Source organism: Mus caroli, chromosome 10 (genome assembly GCF_900094665.2).
Source record: "Mus caroli chromosome 10, CAROLI_EIJ_v1.1, whole genome shotgun sequence".
Lineage (NCBI taxonomy): Eukaryota > Metazoa > Chordata > Mammalia > Rodentia > Muridae > Mus > Mus caroli.
The window spans coordinates 42124202-42144604 of record NC_034579.1 but is presented as its reverse complement, the minus strand read 5'-3'; the positions used below and the strand labels follow the sequence as shown (position 1 = coordinate 42144604).

Sequence of the window (20403 nt, the reverse complement as noted above, 5' to 3'; positions counted from 1 at the left end):
ATAAAAGAAACAGAAGATAATACAATAGCTATTTAAAACATATTTGTTAAACCAACATGCCTACCAGAAAATGTCAGAAGCACATACTTCATGGTGAATTTCATTAACATTCAAGGAAATAACCTGACATCTACAAAAATATCCTTTAGAAAACATAAAAGTTTGACTTATTTTATGAGAATAGAGTTATATATACGTTGTATTCAACACAAGTATAGGCAGGACAATTGTTACCTAATATCCCTTATAAATGAGGCTGCAAAAGCCTTAACAGAATTCTAACCAATCAAACACAGCAGCATACAAAGAAGGTAATCAGTCATGACTAGTCAGGTTTATTCTGGGAATGAAAGATTGATTCGATGTCAAAAAATCAATTGCTGTAGTTCATCACACCTACTGGTTTGCTATTGCTCTCTAAACAATTGCAGCACATTCTGCAGCTTAAACTCCAGTTATTAGTCCAGAGCTCTGTGCACCAGCTCTCCATGCACAGCTTGATGGGATTTCTGTTCAGGACCTGAGAATCTGAAATTAATATTCCAGTTTGGATCAGCCTTATGATGGGGATCAGAAACAACATGATATCCTGATCATTAAAGTAGCTACTAAAATGCAGTTTACTGCAGTTATGTGATGGAGGTGCATGTTCCTTGCTGACTGAAGCTATGAGTAGCTGGTCTCACTACGGCCTGGGTCCTTCATCCCATGATTACAACTTCCTCCACATCAAGAACGTCAACTTTTATTTTTCTCAATCATGTTCACATTTTAGATTGTTCTAGCTTCTCTGTCTTTGATGTCTGAAGTTGGTTAAACAAAGTCCTTTCACGTAATGACCTTGTCTTCAGATTCATTTATTTGATACTATGAGGGAATCTGCAAAATCATTAGAAGCAACTCTAGCATTAGTATTTAACTGCTGAATAAATGGTAGAAGATGTGTACACACAAGCCTGGAAATTGTAGAGCCAAATGCAATTTTACATGTACATTGCATTATTTTAGAAGAGGATAAGTATTTCAAGGTCAATACCTACTAATAATTAAATATTAAAGCAAATTTTGATTCTTTGAGAATTTCCACTCAAAACTAATTCAGAATTAAAGTTTCTCAGAAAATGAAGAAGCAAATCAAACATTCTCAATCTAAAAACCTCACTCCATAACCTTATATCCAATCAGTTAAAAGCAGAAACAAGGAAAGATGGTCTATAGTTCATTTTTACTAATGTTAGACTGGGATCTCTAAGGAGGTTGGTAAAGGGGGAAGGAAGGAAGGAAGGAAGGAAGGAAGGAAGGAAGGAAGGAAGGAAGGAAGGAAGGAAGGAAGGAAGGAAGGAAGAAGGAAGGAAGGAAGGAAGGAAAGAAGGAAAGAGAGAAAGAAAATGGGAGAGGAAGAGAGGAAGAAAGGAAAGGAAGAAGGGAGGAAAAGAGGAAAAGAAATAATGAAAGTAGTTAAATTGTATGATTACTGTATTTTAGCAACAAAAAGGCAAAATACATTAATCTCCAACACTATAATAGAAGTAATGAGTTCAGATATTTTCTACTTAACTCACAAAATTAATATTTTTAGCATAAATGAATAACTTTGTGGTAGAAATAATTAAAATCAGAGGAACATTACCATATAATACACAGTATTCAAAAACAATTGAAAGTTTTCACTCATGTCACACTTTCATTAGAAGGTTTTCAAGGATTATATTCAAATGCATAAAGATTACAAATTCATATTGCCTACAGGACAGCATTATCTTATGTGAAAGATAGGAAGATGAAGTAATGAATAAAAATTTCTTGCATGCCTACTGAGTTCCACAAATTACACCAAAGTTTTCCTCTGTACCATGTATTAAATACTGATATCTTACTAAAATAGTCTGGGCTAGCTTCTAAGTCATGATTTTCCTGCTACTATCTTCTAGGTATGGTTAGAATTAGCATGTGCCATAGAGCCTGTCCCAAAGTGTTTCACTTTTAACTTCAACATTTCTGTAAATATGGTATCACTTCTTGATAACTAAATGTAAATGTATCAACATCTAATTGCATGCCAACTTTCTTCTAGTACCTATAGGAGTGTTGGCTTTGAAACCTCTGGAGAGCAGCATGTAATCAACAGAAGGAAAAAGGAAACCAAGGTGCTGGGCCACAGGCAGTGGTAAAAGAAAAGATGAAACAACTGTGTGTTTTATAATGCCCTTCAAGCTTATATTCATCTGTGGATACAACAGTAAGCACTGTCTAAAATTTCTAAATGGTCCTCATGCTTGCAAGAGAGGAGTCTGAAATATGATATCCAAGTAGAGCAAAAAAAAAATGTTCACTTAGCTAAAATATAACATACCACACACAGCAAAACTTTGGCCTTAGTACTGTGGTAATTTTATTTGACCATAGAGACTTTAGGGAGAAATGGAGATAAGCTAGAACAGAAATAAAGAATTCTAAATACTAATTCTCATATGCACTGAGCTCTATGTCTTTGAATAAGTCATTTTATTCTACCAAACTTCTTCTTCATGTGTAATGTGGGAAAAATAATATTTACACATTTACCTTCCTAATAAGAGCACCCTGAGACTTAATAAAGACTTCTGAATTGAGTGGTATAAAATCAAACTGATGATCAGAGGGTTTACAAGGCTCAGGGGCCACAGTTACTCACACAGCAGCTGTGTTCAGCCAAGTTTTATAATTTTATATTCCTCAATCTAAACCTTTAAGATCCCAGGTCTTTACATAGCATTAAATGAAAACCAATGAAATAACCAGTGATTCTGAGAATCGTTATTATTCATTCACATATTGCTCACCTTATTTTACCTGTAAATCAAAGAAAATAAGTGATGAATTAAAGTCATGTCATTTCCACATAGTCAAAAAAGGAACTCCATAATGAATAATTAGACAATTGGTTTAGTCACTGCTAAAGCATAACATGGCTTTAAAGCCAGTGGGATTATCTATATGCTTAATTAGGAATATATACTATACTGGCTGTCTAAATTAATGAATTTCATATCACAGACCTTTTAGCTTTGTGTCCTCTGTCATCAAATGCCCAGTATCAATATGTTAGCCATTTATATATTTGCACCCAAGTGTTCTCTGAAACTACTCCACCTAGAGGTGCAGGGATGGCCAAACATACATCAATCAAAAAACATAATCTACCACATAGACAGACTTAAAGAAGAGAAACCACTTGATCATCTTATTAGATAGTTGGGGCATTTGATAAAATCCAACAATTACTCATAATAAAAGTCCTGTAGAGACTAAGAATAGAGGGACATACCACAATGAAAAAAGCAATCTATAGTAAAGACATAGCTAACATCACTATAAATATAGAGAAACTCAAAACATTCCATGAACATGAGAGATGAAACAAGGATGTTCACTCTTTTCACACCTGTTCAGTATAGTACTTGACATTTTAGGTGGAACACTTAACTTTGAACTTAAGAAGTTAAAGTGGATACAAATACAAAAAGAAGAATTCAAAGTATCCTTATTTGCAAATGATATGTTTTATACATTAAAAATTCTACCAAGAAACTTCTATATCTAATAAACACTCTCATCAAGGGAATGAGATAAAATTAACACACAACTGTCTGTGCAAATGATAATCACGCTGAGAAAAAATAATAATAATAAAGAACAATACCATTCACAATAGCTGTGGGACTATGAAAGGCAGCCTGTTTTCTGGTCGAGCTAAGTTTAAACCCTGGAGACCCAGCAGATTAATCTGCAAAGGACAGAAGGGAGTTTGCCACATGCACCCAGACACTAGGCTCCTGACACAAGGCCCCAACTCCATAATTCTGTGGCCATCAGTAACATAGGCAATGCCTCAAGCTCCTGGTATTCTGTCTGGACTTTACAACCATAGTTGCCTGACAACAGCCAGGTATACTCCTCCCCACAGTTACCTGGCAACAGCCAAGTAGGCCCAGCCCACTACAAAAGGGACTGTTTGCCCCTTCCTCCCTCTCTTACTCTCTTGCTCCTGCATCTCTTACTCTTGCACTCTTGCAACCCCTCTATCTCCATCCCCTTCCTCCCTCTCTCCACGTGGCCATGGCCAGCCTCTACTTCTCTACTCTTCTCCCTCTTTCTGACTTTCTACAACAAATGCCTTTAAACCATGGACAGCCTCTTTTCATCAGGATCCGTTGTGCTGGAGCAATGGAGCAGGTCTTCCCCCAAAGAGCCACAGGCCGCCTCTCAGTATTCTCAGATGGTCTCCACTGAGCCAAATTGCCCACCAGAACAAGCCTAGGGCTCTCCTCCCTGAGGGAACCAGCTGGAGCTCACTCCTCCTGCCCTTTTCACCATTGGCCCCAGGCTAGAACCGCCTGAAGGCCCACACTCCATTCTCACCATACAGCAGAGTCTGGAATGTCCAAGAGCCTGAGAATCTGTCATCCTCAGCCTCCTTGTTGCCCACGGACCCTGAACCAATTCCAGCAGGTCTACAGGGACCACAGACTGTGCTTCCCCACCCCCAGATCAGGGTCTTGTGGTTCTCTCAGCCAGAAGCCTACCTTGTGGTGGTGTAGGATGCGTACTCAAACTTCCCATGTCCAGCTTTGTTCAGAGGCTGAAGCCCTGGGCTTAATGCAAGACCCCATTTTTTAACCTAGAAATAGCTTCAAAATCTCTTGGGATAACTATCTAAGCAAGTAAAATACTTGGGAAATAAAATCCTTTAGAAATTGAAAAAATAAATTAAAGGCAATATCAGAACATGGAAAGACCTCCCATGTTCACGTTTGGAAGTATGGAAGCCCTTCCAAAAAAAAATCTACATTATAATATCCATTGAAATTTTAACACAATTACTCAAAGAAATTGAAAAAAATAATTCAAAACTTAGATAAAAACACAAACATACCAGAATAGCTAAAACTTTTTGAATAATAAGAGAACTGCTGGAGTTACCATCATCACAGATTTCAAGTTGTACTATAGAGTTATAGAATAAAATCAACAATATTTGGTATTAAAAAAGGCTCATTGATCAACTGAAAAAAAATAATATCTGGAAATGACTCCAGACACCCAATATGTCTGATTTTGACAAAGAAGTACCCCCACTATCCCAATGCAGAGTAGAGGAACACAGATTCTTTAACAAATGGAGCTGGTCAAACGGATGGCCATAAGTACCAAAACAAACAAACAAACAAACAAACAAACAAATAGACATAACAATAAATGGGAGGTTAAGAAGCTAAAAATTTTCTGTACAGTTATAGACACTGTCATTTGAGCAGAGAGTCTACAGAATGGGGAAAAAGACTTTATTAATTATGCATCTGACAGAGAGCTAGTATCTAGAAGATACAAAGAATCAAGAAAATGAACATCAAGGAAATAAACAATATAATTAAAATAATATATATAATTAAACAGAGTTCTCAAAACACCAAAATATGTTGATAAACATTGAAAATATGTTTGTTCAACATCCTAAGCCATCATGTAAGTTAAAACTACTTAGATACTTACTTATTTTTCTCATTAATAAAGGAGAATTTCTTCATACTATACATTCTGAATATGATTTCAGATCTTCCTACCCCTTCCTCTATCACTCCACTTTCCCTACCATCCATGTACATACACTTTTCTCTCTCCTTTGAAAACAAACAGATATTTATAGAATAAAAATATAGAATAAAATGAACAAAGACTATGACAAAATAACCAAATAAGGAAAAGAGCCAAAGGAAACATATTTTCCAAGAAAATGGTCCCAAGAAACAAGCTGGAGTAGCCATTCTAATATCCAATAAAATTGCCTTTCAAATATCCAATAAAGCAGCCATTCTATTATCCAATAAAATGGACTTTCCACCAAAAGTTATAAAAAAAGATGGGGAATGGTACAACATAATCATCAAAGGAAAAATGCACCAAGAGGAACTCTCAATTCTGAACATCTATGCCCCAAATTCAAGGGCACCCACATTTGTAAACGAAACATTACTGAATCTCAAACCACACATTGAACCTCACACAATAACAGTAGAAAACACATCATGGAAACAGAAACTAAACAGAGACACAGTGAAACTTAGAGAAGTTATGAACCAAATGGATTCTGTAACCTCCCCCAGGCTGGTTCAGACTCTGTTGCCACTGAGAATTAGATCACCTGGGGTGGAGGCTTCCTGCCTAGATGGCTCGATTGTTTAGTCACTGCCAGCTGCTCTCCTTCAAGACATTGCTACCTGCTGAGAGGCCCCTGAGATATTCCAGAGACTACACCCTATCCTGCAGCTGGTTCCATGCACCAAAAATGGATTGGCGGTAATGGGCGTTCCCCCCTTTATAAGCAGCAGATTGCTATTAAACATTTGAGCCTTGATCAGGAACCTTGACTTGGCCTCCATTATTTCTCTCGACCGCCTAGTTTCTGTCTTTCAGCCCCCACCTGCCACCCATGTGTACCTGGTCCATGTGAGAATCGGGCCAGCTTGAAACAGGATTCAATATATAGCTACAGAACATTTCACCCTAAAACAAAAGAATATAACAACTCAACATCTCATGGTACCTTCTCAAAAACTGACCATATGCTCTGACAAAAAACAAGCCTCAACATATACAAAAACATAGAATTAATCCCATGTATTTTATTGGACCACCACAGACTGAGGCTAACAACAACAAAAACAATGGAAAGCACACATATATGAGGAAGCTAAACAACTCTCTACTCAATAACTTGGTCAGGGGAAAAAGAGAGAGAGAGAGAGAGAGATAGAGAGAGAGAAAGAGAGAGAGAGAAATTAAATACTTTTTAGAATTTAATGAAAATGAAGGTACAACATACCCAAATTCTGGGACACAATGAAAGAGGAAAATTCAGCCCTTGCCTCCATAAAGAAACTGGAGAAAGCATACATTAGCAGCTTAACAGCACATCTGAGAGCTCTAGCGCAAAGAGAAGCAAATATACCCATGAGGAGTAGATGGAAGGAAATAATCACTCAGGGCTCAAATCAACCAAATAGAAAGAAAAAGAAATGTATATATATATATATATATATATATATATATATATATATATATATAATCAACAAAACCAGAAGCTGGTTCTCTGAGAAAATCAACAAGATAGTTGAACTCTTATCTATCTTGTGAAAGAACCTTGAACATATTGGCACAGGGGAAAATTTCCTGAACAAAACACCAATGGCTCAGGTTCTAAGATCAACAATTGACAAATGGGACCTCATAAAATTGAAAAGCTTCTATAAGGCAAAGAACACTATCAATAGGGCAAAATGGCAGGAAAACAACCCTACATCTGATAAAGGACCAAAATATACAAAAATCTCAAGAAGATAGACTCCAGAGAACCAAATAATCCTATAAAAAATGGGTAGCAGAGCTAAACACAATTATCAACTGAGGAAACTTGAATAGCTGAGAAGCACCTAAGGAAATGTTCAACATTCTTAGTAATCAGGGAATTGCACATCAAAGACCCTGAGATTCTATCTCACACCACTCAGAATGGCCAAGATCAAAAATGCAGGTGACAGCAGATGTGAAGAAAGAGGAACACTTCTCCATTGCTAGTAGGATTATAAACTGCTACAAGTACTCTGCAACTCAGTCTGGCAGTTTTTCAGAAAATTGGACATAGTTTTACATGAAGACACCTATTCCACTATTGAGCATATACCCAAAACATGCTCTAACATATAATAAAGACAAATGCTCTACTATGTTTATAACAGCCTTATTTATAATAGCCAGAAGCTGGAAACAACCCAGAAGTCCCTAAACAGAGGAATGGATACAGAAAATGTGGAACATTTACACAATGGAGTACTATGCAGTGTTTAGCAACAATGACTTCAAGAAATGAGCAAACAAACTAGAAAATGTCATTCTGAGTGAGGTAACCCAGAAACGAAATGGCATATACTCATTGATAAGTTGATATTAGTCCAAAAGCTCACAATGCCCAATATATAAAACACAGAGCTTAGGAGAAAGGAAGATCATGGTGTGAATGCTTCAGTCCTGCATAGAGAAGAAAAATGGGATGATCAGGGGATGTGGAGAGAGGGGTACCTTAGGAGGGAGAGAGAAGGGGGAGAAAAAGAAAAGGAAGGTAGGATCAGGTACTGGAGGGGATAGGAAAGAGGAACAGAGGGTCAGGAAATAAAAATATGTAGGAGTGGAAGGTAAGGACCTGGAGATAGCCACTGGAGGGTCCAAGACACCAGTGAAGTGAGAGGCTCCCAGGACCCAACAGGGATGACATAGCCAAAATGTACAGCCAAAGGGAGATAGAACCTGTAGAGACCACCTCCAGTAGATAGGCATGACCCCAGTCCAGGGATGGGACCATTTACCCAGCTTCAAGTTTTTAACTCAGAAATGTTCCTGTCCAAAGGAAAGACAGAGGCAAAAAAAAAAAAAAAAAAAAAAATGGATCAGACTGAAGGAAGGGCCATCCATCTGGGGACTGTGCTACCTGGGGATCCATCCTGTCTGCAGACACCAAACCCCAACAGTGTTGCTGTTTCGAGAGGTGCTTGATGACAGGAACTAAATCCAACTGTTCTCTGGGAGGTTCTGCCTGCACCTGACCAATGCAGATTTGGACACTTGGAGCCAACTAACAGACTGAGTCTGGGGACCCTGGTGGGTGAGCTGGCAAAAGAACTAGAGGAGTAGAGGGGTGTTGCAACCCCACAAGAAGAACAATGAAGCCTGGCTGGAATGCCCAGTTCTCCCAGGGACTAGCCCAAAAACGAAGGAGTGTACAGGGAGGGATCCATGGCTCCAGACACATATGCAGCAGAGGATGACGTTGTTTGACATCAATGAGAGTGAAGGACCTTGGTTCTGTGGAAGTTTTATGCTCCCAGAATAGGAGGATGCTGGAGTAGAGGGGCAGGAGTGGGTAGGTAGGTGAGAGAGCACCCTCATAGAGGCAAAGTGGAGTGGGGTGAGGGCAGATGGGATGAGGGAGTTGTGGAGGGGTAACTGGGAAGGGAGATTTCATTTGAGATGTAAATGAATGGAGTGATTAGTAAAAATTTAATAAAAAAAGAGTCAAAAAAATGCAAGAGACTATGCAGGGGCCTAGCAAACACAGGAGTGGATGCTCACAGTCAGCTATTGGATGTATCACAGGGCTCCCAATCGAGAAGCTAGAGAAAGTACCCAAGGAGCTAAAGGGATCTGCAACCCTATAGTTGGAACGACATTATGAACTAACCAGTACCCCGGAGCTCTTGTCTCTAGGTGCATATGTATCGAAAGATGGCCTATTCGGCCATCACTGGAAAGAGAGGCCCATTGGACTTGCAAACTTTATATGCCCCAATATAGGGGAATGCCAGGGCCAAAAGAATGGGAATGGGTGGGTAGGGAAGTGGGGGGCGCTATGGGGGACTTTTGGGATAGCATTGGAAATGTAATTGAGGAAAATATGTAATAAAAATATTAAAAATTAAAAAAAAATGCAAGAGAAACACACCCACCCACACCCACACACACACCCACCCCCCCCACACACACACACCACAAGTATACCATAAAAATCACAAAAATGGCAGCCACAACATATAGACAATGAACATATAAGTCTAACTGAACATAACACTGAACCTTAAGAATGGTTTATTTTACCAGTGTGACTGTCTTGGGGAGGAATTGATTTTTCATTTGCAAGTGGCTATCAATTGGAGATAACTATTGAGTCAGGGACAGGGTGTGTGTGTGTGTGTGTGTGTGTGTGTGTGTGTGTGTGTGCGTGTGCACTTATTTCAGCTCCAGGCTCCCATATGCTGTATACTCTTGCAGGTCCTCTGCATGCTGCTTCACTGAGTTCATATGTGTTGGGCTTGCTGTATTGAGAAGGCCTTGTTTTCTTGGTGTCCTCCATCTCTTTCTGACTCTTAACAGTCTTTATACCATCTCTTCTGCATAGTTTCCTGAGCCCTAAGGGGAATGATTTGACAGAAACTTCCTATTTAGGGCACAGTGTTCCATGTACTCTTTGCACATTGTCTGGCTGTGAGTTTCTGTTTTTGTTCACATCTAACTTAGAAAAAAGCTTCTCTGATGACAGCCGAGCAAGGCACTGATCAATGAGTATAGCAAAATATCATTAGGAGTCATTTAATCACTTCATTCCTTTAGTAAATCAGTAGTATTTTGTTTTCGCCTAGGACCCTGGGTTCTTCGCTGAGGACCATTGAGCAGAAGCATGGTAAAAATCTCATCAAGTGTGTCTTAAGTTAAACCAGGTATTTGTTGGTAACCTCCACTGTCTTTTTGCCATTATTATACCAGTGCAGGCTGGTCCCCACTGTATATTGAAGCATTGGTAATTTAGTTGGTGTTAACTTCCTCCTGTGGTGGTATATAGAGTAACTTCCAGTATTATGAATGCTAGTCCATAGGGGAGAAGGCACAAGACAGACCTGGCCATGTTCCGCTGTTGTACAACGGGGCTGTGCTGTTTATGGAAAGCAAATGGATTGTTGTTTTGGATTTCATTTACATCAGTCACAATGCTCAGAATCAATAATACAAATGACAGCATATGCTGGTGAGAATGTAAAGGAAGAGGCAGTACAAATTGGTACAACCACACGGAAACCATTGTATAGGTTCCTCACAAAGCTGAGAAAAATCATTCTACCACTTTACCATTGTTGGCCATATACATCTTACTATGGGTACTTGCAAAGGACTACATCTTACATCTTGCATATTCATTTTCATTCCTACTTTACTTTTATTCAGAAATTGGAATAGCCTAGATAGATATCTATCAGCTGATCAATGAATCATGAAAATATTGAACATTTACACAGTAAAATATTGTTCAGCTATAAAGAAAAAGTAAATTATGAATTTGGCAGGTAACTGGATGAAAGTAAAAGCAATCATCCTGAATATGTAATCAAGATACAGAAAGACAAATATTACATGCTATCCCTTATGTTAGCTTTGAAAGTATAGATGTGTTTGTTTCTGAACATAAGTTACATACTAAAGGGATGGATAGGAGAGAAATTCTTCCAAGGAAGGGAATATAGAATATAATGTTCCAAAAGAATAAGGAGAAGTTAGACTATGACAATTAAAAGAAATAAAGTATGGAAAGGGAGGGTAAAGAAAGGAATGTTGGGATGAATAACTAATACCAAAGGATGTTAGAAAGGCCACATGAAAGTCTACTACTGCAGAAGCTTCTTAAAATATATAAACATGTAAAATATATACGTATGTCAAATGAATTATGAAATCCCTGTTTAATGAGGGAGTCATCCCTCCAACTAGACATTGTACACTTTCATATGAAACCCCCAGTACCAAGAATGGGCTGCAACTCCTTGAGCTGTTGCCCAGTAGGATCTTACAGAAACAGCCTCCATACCTCCCCAAATGGATATATGAAAAACAAAAGAAAACAAAGTAAACCCTTATAGGCTATTGCCAATATTATTCATCTCCATGACATTTTGGTAAGATCTTTTTGTTGCAGACACCACATAATAATATTGCATAGAACATGGAGAAATTTAGCTGGCATTCAACTGAAATCTTCACCCTTCGGGCTTGTGTTCATAGACCTTGAAGGCACTAAGCACACTCTCACCTCACCCAGCTTAGAACCCTCTGAGCAGTAATGACACGTATATGGAACCTTTATCTCATTTCACTAATCTGTATGTCTATTTCTTACCAGGACCTGACTTTTTTATTGCCCTGTTTCTGTAGAGTAACATAAAATCAGGCATGCTGATGCTTCCAGCTTAAGATTGCTTTGGATAGCTACAGTCTTTTGTGTTCATATGATTTTTAAAATGTTTTGTCTATTCCTGTGAAGAATTGCCATAGAATTTGATGTATATTGAGCTTAATCTGTAGACTGTTTATTTTGTCATTTTAACTATATTAATCCTACCAATCCATGAGCATGGTAAGTCCATTAATCTTTTAATATTGCCAATTTATTTTATTAGTGTTTCAAAGTTTTAATTATATAGTTCTCTGACTTTCTCTGTCATGATGACTTTATGTTAATTGTTTTTTGAGGCTACTTTGAATCAGATTATTTTTTGCCTGATTCCTATTGCAGTGTACTTGCACATAAGTCTATAGGTATATATGAAGGTAATGACTTGGGTATGTTAGTTTTATATCCTGCAACTTTACTTTATTCAGCCATAGAAATTTCCAGGTGGGGTCCTTGGGGGTATCATATGTACTGTATTATTTTTATCTTTTCTTCTCTTGTCAGAATACCAAGTTGTTTTATGAATTGGTTATTAGGGAAAGCACACAATACATTGGTGTGGTTGTGTCTTTGTGATACATTGCCTTATAATCTTTCAAAACTAGTTAGGTGGTTAGTTCACTTGGCAATGTTAGTTTTAGGTTTTAGAAAGACTTCTACAGTGGCTAAACCAATTTACATTCACACCAGATGCTTTGACTGCACTGATATTTTTGAGGTTGATTTTGTGCCTTATTACTTTGCAAAAGGTATTAGTTCTCAAAGTTTTCTCCTAGGGTTTTTAGGGTATTTTACATACAGGATAATATAATTTGCAAATAACCTATTTCTTCAATCATATTATTTGCAGCGAACAAGTGGAGCCAGGTTGTAGTAGGGCCAAAGTGTCATTATTATCTGCTGAAGTTGAGGTATAGAAACTTAGCCTGCATTCTCAGGACCCTGGGCTCAATTCTCGATATGATCTCCAAGAGGAGATGACTGACATCAGAAACAATTTGTATAAAAGCATATGTTCTTTATACACACTATGAAATTCAATAATAGACTATTTTGAAGGAGGTAAAGAAACACTGTTAATACAATGTGCCCTAAGATTCTAGTAAATGGGGTTGGGAGTAGGGAAAAAAGAGGCAAAGTATGATTAAGTTATTATTATTAAGGTGACAGAGAAAAATAGAGGAAAGAGTAAATGCAATGGAGTACAATAGGACAAGAGAGGAACATTCTGGGAGCTATGACTAGATCAAATAAAAAGAAGAAGAGGGTGTTGCTATAGGAGAGCATACCGAAATCCATGATCCATGTTCTTTACTGACAGTAAAGGCCAAGGAAGCTATGTTTTCCATGGTATTGATGACTGAAAACTCAGTTGGGAAGAAGGGGTATAGAAGGCCTATGTGATAGCTCCTACCTCTATAGCCACCTCTGAAAAAGTAATAGCCTAGACAGAAGTCTTAAAAATTGTAATAACATACTGAAGTGTAGCTCTCCACAGCTGGTGGATTCTGGCGGGGTTGTATGAGGGGAAAGAATGAGTTTTCTTGAAGAGGCTGGCCACTGAGAGTTTGACTAGGCTCCAGTGAGTATACGGTCAATACAAATTGGGTTTGTTTTTGTTTGATTGTTTTTTCTCCTTTTGGGGGGATAGAGTAGGTCATAGTAAGGGCAAGGAGTGGACCATGGAGAACTGTAAAGTGAATGCAGTTGGAGATCATGATGTGAAATCCACAAATAATAAGGATATTATGAAAAGAATAAAATGAAATATAATAAGACAACTTAAAATAATTCCAGATCCCTTGAGAATGAGGCAGAGAGAGACCTCCAACTCTAGACTTGCCTGTGGTGTGGTGGACAGTCTTTCATAAGAAAAGACAGAAGGCAGAAGAGAGAACTGTAGATGGGGTGACAATAGAGTAATGTAAAGACAGCCTAGTGATTGACATTAGGGCTTAACTAAAGGGAAAGGTCAGGTGAAAGTGAAGATTCTGAACTTGGTCTCTCACCTGAGTATAGGTTCTAGTTTAGTCTCTAACTATTCCTTCATGAGCTCATAGATGACAGCTATCTGCTGGGAAATCTTTGGTTGGACAGAAGGCAAATACTGGTCATACCTTTTGCCATTTCTTCCCAATGATATAATTTTTTTCAGAACCTGAGTCTATATTTTCCTGAAAACAGTGACTCTGATCAGATTTCAACCACACTTAAAACTGCCGGATTCTAAGTTTCTTCCCCATTGATGAGAGTCATTTTGCTTGTGAGTTTTCAGAATCCATGGCATTTCCCAGAGTGTTCAATTCAAGGAAGGTAATTTTCTACTGTGGTCACCAAGAAAACTCAACAGGGTTCTTTGGAATGTATCTTCTTGACCCTGATCCAGTGGAGTGCCAAGAGAGGTTCCTGAACCCCAATGCCATGCCAGTGCCGCTGCTAATGCCATACTCAACATGTATTCCCAAACCTCTTTCTATTACTGTTCTTCACTATAGCTGTGAATGGAAGATGCAGGCAGCTTTTTCTGAAGATACTTGTCTTAAGTGTTGTTTCTGATATAAGCTGCTCTACCTTTCCTCATTTCCCTAGCCTTTGGACTCCCTTTTTGCTCAGCTCAATAGAGTTTTCTGTTTGACTTTGATATCAGAAACAGATTTCTGCTCTCAGTGACATCTTCTGGCACCTGCTATCCAAATATCTCTAACTTATTCCTCAAGGATTTCAGTAGCCTGTGCTTCTACATTGCCTGCCATCTTTGTTTTTCTAAAATGAAATAAAAACTAAAACAAACATTGAGACTGTATTTGTATTTATTTTATGTTTATGAGTGAGTTCTTTCATGCAAAAGGAGTTGGATCCCTTGTAACTGAAGGTAACTGTCATTGTGAGCTACCATACATTAGGATGGAATTGAACCTTGTGGGAGGCTGTGGTCTCCCCCCGCCCCTTGGGCTGCCAGAGCCTCACCTGAAAGTTGGCACCTGCCAGATGCAGAGCTGGTGGTGTAAACAAGTCCATATTTGGTGGAGACACGCCCCTGCCACCTTGACTGGCTAAAGCCACCCTGGTGAGGTAATGTGGCCTGCCGTGAGTGGATAGGGGCTGAGAGTATATAAGAGTGAGAGGCCCGGGGTTCGGGAGAGAAAGATGAAGACTGAAGCTTGCTGAATAAATTGCTGTTAGAAGAACTGGTGGTCCTGTCGTTCTTGCTGGTCAAGAGCAGATGCGACAGAACCTCTCTCTAAAAGCATTTGCTAGTGATCATAAACACTCTGCTATCTCTCTAACCCCTGGATAAAATATGTAAAGGAACACATAGTTTTAGAAAACATATTTTGCACTAACAAGTGTATAGTAAGATATTTAGGACCATTAACTATTATTGAATTAAATTTAAACTTGAATCAGGACTACATAGTTACTATCATGGATACTGATGCATAGCCAGTAACACAAATGTTGCTGCATAGACACAATCATGGAAACTATTGGATAGACAGTAGTTGCTACAACATAGCCACACAGAAGGAATGTTACCACACAAACTCTAGCATTGATAAAACCTAAAATCCAGTCCTACAGTGCTGAGTGCTTAAGAACATACAGAACACCCAGAACACTCATATATTAATCCCAAGAATGTTAAGTGATACACACTTCCCACAATCATTTGTTAGTTTATCATAAAATAAAATCATATTTTTAGTTTTGACCTCACAACTTCAAAATCCAGTTATTTCACAAACAGAAATAAAACCAGGTGTCTATATAAAGGTTTGTCCTTGGAAACTCACAGCAGGTTTGTTACCACTGCCAAAACCTAGAGACAGAAAAAAGCATCACACATAAGTCTAAGCAAAATGATATAACAATATGAATAACTATTAATCAGTAAATAAAATAGTTCATTAAATGTGGCAATATAAGCCACAACCTATTGACAGAAATTCAATTAAGACAGAATGTTAGTGAAAAAGTGCAATGATGAAACTTTACTCACAATTATTATGCAAAACATGATAGGCCTGGTACAAGTCATTGTCATCTCTTGTTTCTCAGGTATAACAAAAACTAAAATCTGTTGCTTTGTTTGACCAAAGTAGGAGAATATCTTTTCTTGGTTATTCATCTTAGTAATCTGAATCATTCTTGGGACTAAAATAATAATTATTAAAACAGTTGTGATAATTATCTGAGGGAAATTCTACCTGTATGTTTAATGGTCATCTATAACCTACAGGTAAGTACAGCTCTCACATTTCATCAAACAACTTTTATAGGATCCACAATTAGTCAAAAGGCAGAGAATCAGTGACCATAGCTTACCTAGCCCCAATGGGTGAACCTACAATGCAGCCTCTACACTTATGACTAAGGGAACTTTATGTGAGGAGGGGATGAAAGGACTGCGAGAGACAGAAGACTAGGATGTGCACCAAGAGAGTGTCTTGTAGACATGGGCTGCTGTACTCATCAAATCTCAATTCAGTTGCCTAAACAAGACCCATATAATGACAATATTAGTACACATGTCAACACGGGGGGTGGGGGGAGGCACAAATTTCACAAATATTTCACAAGTATTTCTCCAGAGACAATATCCCTAATATCCCTAATTTGATTGTAAGTGGTTAGCTGTAAACACATTACAAACATCACTAAATATACCTGGTACAAAAAGTCTCCCCATGTCTGTCTGTCTCTCTCTCTCTCTGTGTATGTGTTTATATGTTGTTTGTGTGTGTACTTGTACATATTTGTGTGTATATGTTGGTGTTTGATTATAATTGTAATTATAATTATAGAAAAAAAAAGTCTCATGAAATGAAAATTTCTGGTTTCTTTGCAGATTCAGTTGTATCATGCAATGCTTTCCTGGAAACTCTCTTTTAAGAGATGTTTTTGCTGAAGCAGACCTGTGAGAAGGTGTTTGTTAAGAACAGGGCTCATGGTGCTTTTCTGGAAGCAGCCTGGAAAAAGGGCATGTAATCTTTTGCTAGAGAGGATGCTTGGGGGAACATGTGATGTTTTGGAAAGAATGTAAATATAGCCCAATGGATAGTAGATGATGCTGGATGGTACTGGTATGCCTTACCATTCTTTACTGGTCATCATTTGGCTTTGCTGACACTGGTCTTGGCTGTCAATGTTGGGTGGAATTGGTACTCCTTACCATTCTTTATTGGTCATCATTTGTCATGATCTCATAAAGGAAATGTACCAAAAAAACTTCTGGTCCTGTTCTGGCAGCTTCTTGATGCTTCTGTGGATTCATGCTGATTGGCAGATTCTTGCAATTTTTTCTGGACTTGCTGTTGCTGAATCATGAGTAGTGTTTGTGAGTGAATCAAGCTACTGCTGCTGATTCATGTGAACTAAACTATGGATATCCTGACAACACAAATTAGATTTGCTCCAAGAAGTATTTTGTGGACATAAACAGATCCACATCCTGCTCTATAAACCTTTGCTTTCCACTATCACTGGTGGGTAGTGGCCTAGAATGGAGGTCAAAGCATTTAAAAATCCTAACTAAAAATAAGTTTTGAAAAATGTATGCCTATAGTTTCCTAAATTTACAGAGAGGGAGAGAGAGAGAGAGAGAGAGAGAGAGAGAGAGAGAGAGAGAGAGAGAGAGAGAGAGAGAGAGAGAGAACAGTGAATTGAATGGCTAGAGATAAGGGTGGATTGGTATACTATATGCCGCCTGTAGCCACCTGTGCTGCACTAACTAGGTTCCTGAGTGGGAGGCCGGAGCTGTATGGGAGAGAAAGAAGAGAGAAATAATGGAGGCCAAGACATGTTTCTGTTCACGGCCTCTGAAGTTTACTGAGAGTCTGTGCTTATAAAGAGAGTAGGCCCATCCCCTGCCAGACCATTCTTGGTGCCTGGAGCCAGCCCGTAGGCGATCTACAGGGTGTGTCTGCAGAACGTCTCAAAGACCTTTCAGCAGGAAGCAGAGTCTTGGAGAAGAGCAAATAGTGCCATCAAGGTCAGAAGGCTCTACCCTAGGTAATCTCCTTCTTAGTGGCAGCAAGGTCAAAGTCTGGATCAGCCTGCTTCAAGGTTGAGGGAGGCTACAACATACTCTTGTAGAGAATTCTCAAATATTAAACTTAGAAAGATATATGTGTGCCTTCTTAAGCAGACATCTGATCAGACTTTCTGGTTCTTGAAATCTTGGACAAAGTAACTAGATATGTAAAAGTCAAAGGCACCAGAATGCCAAAGAAAAGTTAAAAATATATATTTTATAGCAAAACAAATACCCTCTGCCATTCTAAACGTTTATACGCACTCTAGAAAAGGTAATTTAGCTTTTGTAGGTCTTTGGAATATAGACATATTCTGGGTTAGGTTTGACTCCTTTTTAAGAGTGTGTAGAGTGGAATATTTTTGCAAAGCTCTTATCATTTCCTTTCCACAGTATAGCTGCTAGGTCCTGAGTTGGTGAAGTAGATGTTTGACTAGGATCTTGGGTAGATGAAGATAAATAAAACAAACAAAAGTTGAAAATTATCTAATACCTTGTTTTGTTCTTTTCGATTACTAAAAATTGCAGCAAATCTACTGGCTGAGAATAACATTTATTTCCTACTTTACAGTTTCTGTGAGGAATCCAGGCATAGTTCATTTGGAATACAAAGCATGTATCATGTTTGTTTCCATGAGAACATCAACTGGTAAAGTTCCACTTCCAAACTCACTTTCTTGCTGACAGAGTCATGTTCTGGTGTCTAGGAAAGCAAGTACCACAGTTTCCTGCAGGGCTGTCGGCTAAACTGCTTTCTATTCTCAGTGGCCACTCAGTTACATTCCACCTAAATCTGCTTGTGTATTTGGTTTTTAGAACAATTCAAGTCTAGGAAAAATGTAGAGTCTTGTATACTGTGTAGCCACATGAGTTTATTCTATTGCCAGAATCATACCACCACTGCTATGTTCTAGTGAACAGAAGAAACAGAGATTTTACCCAGATACAGAAGAAGTGGCTAAAATGAGGTATAAAACATAGGGTGTCCATCTACTTCAAACATACTGTGAGCTAGCTAGATTTAATATTGTTTACATAGCCTACTATAATAGTAAACACTCAGCAAGTAGTAGTTATTACCTGGATAGAAGAACACAAAAGTGTTTATAGGCATTAACATATTTTCTAATGTGCATTGGAGATTCAAAATTGTTATTACAAAGGCCATTCAAAAGTGCACACCATCAATATGCAAACCCAAATTCTTTACTTTGCATGTACCATTCCCATAACACATACTCTAATGAAAAGGAGTCTAGGTCACTGCTCTGTTTACCTTTACATTCATCCATTGTTCGGTCACCTCCAGAATCACTGTCATGTGTCTGTAACATTATGTCAGGGGTTCTGACTTTTCCTTGCTGAGAGATTGCCACCAGCCAATCATTAGAACAATGAAGCTAAATCTATATAGGCCATTTCCATTATTCTCCCACAGATCCAAGAATTTTGCTACATCTGCAATTTATTTTGAAAAAGATTACAAAGTAAAACCCTGAAGCAGATGATTCATTTGCAAGGAACTAGAATAGATTATACCTGGCATGGTGGTATGATATATAAACGCAAGCACTTTAAATTGAAGAGAAAAAAAAAGTGGGAGGAAAGGAATTAATGTACCTAATCAGATATAATACTTGGTCCAAAATATTGGGGTGATTATCAGATACCTTAATGTTTAAGTGTCAATAGTGTTTTACTTCTCAACTGGAAAACTAGCCGATCCATCAATGCAGAAAGGTCCTAATTTTATTCTTTTCTCATCAGCACCAGCGCCAGCCCCACATGGGTCTTTCTTGGCATTCTTCCTCTTCTCCATGCCTGACCAACCACCACAATAAGGAGACTGGAGGGAGAAGTCGATGTGTTTCTAGGAGTGCGGACAGACAATAAAGGACGGGATGTTCACCACCTGCAGGCAGACCTCCCCGGCCCCTCGAATTCACACTGGTGGGTGAGCACATGGACATGGTGAATAAATTGGGCCAGGCAGAGCTTAAAGACCTGGGTCTGCAGCTGACTCTCCAAGAAGCCTCAATTTTCAGGCTGAGGATGTAATCCCGCTTCAGCTTGCCCCCATCAAGCACCTCAATGCTGACAAGTCATGTCAGTAGAAAGCATCGCCTTCAGAAAGACATTATGGGTCCTTTTTGCCTAGCCTCAGCAGATCCGGAGCAGTCTTATGGCTCTTAGTCAAGGTAAATTTGATCCTCCACAACTCACTTTCGTTTCTGAGCCTATACTCTCTGACCAGCTTCAGTTCCTGGTCGAGATACAATTTCTCGAAGGATATCTGTGGGATCACTCAGGTTTTGTAACAAACCCAACTTGTGGCAACTGGCATATTGAATTGTTTAGGCCCGTTGTGATTACAAACTCATTCCTGTGACCCAGATATCTTTATTTAATGCATTAGATAATTTTGTTTGGACACATGTCTTTCCAAAACGTATAAGCTTTCTAACTTCCTGAAATACTTAATAGGAATAGTGTTACATTGCTAAACTAATGTGAAAATAAGAGGCAGTTAGGTAAATACATTTTCTCATCTGATAAATTAAGA

At 38.5% G+C, this 20403-nt stretch overlaps 1 pseudogene; it reads right to left on the bottom strand.

Annotated features, from left to right (window-relative positions):
* Window positions 1-19536: 19536 nt before the first annotated feature.
* On the bottom strand, window positions 19537-20184 carry LOC110303555 (annotated as a pseudogene).
* Between the last annotated feature and the right edge of the window lie 219 nt (window positions 20185-20403).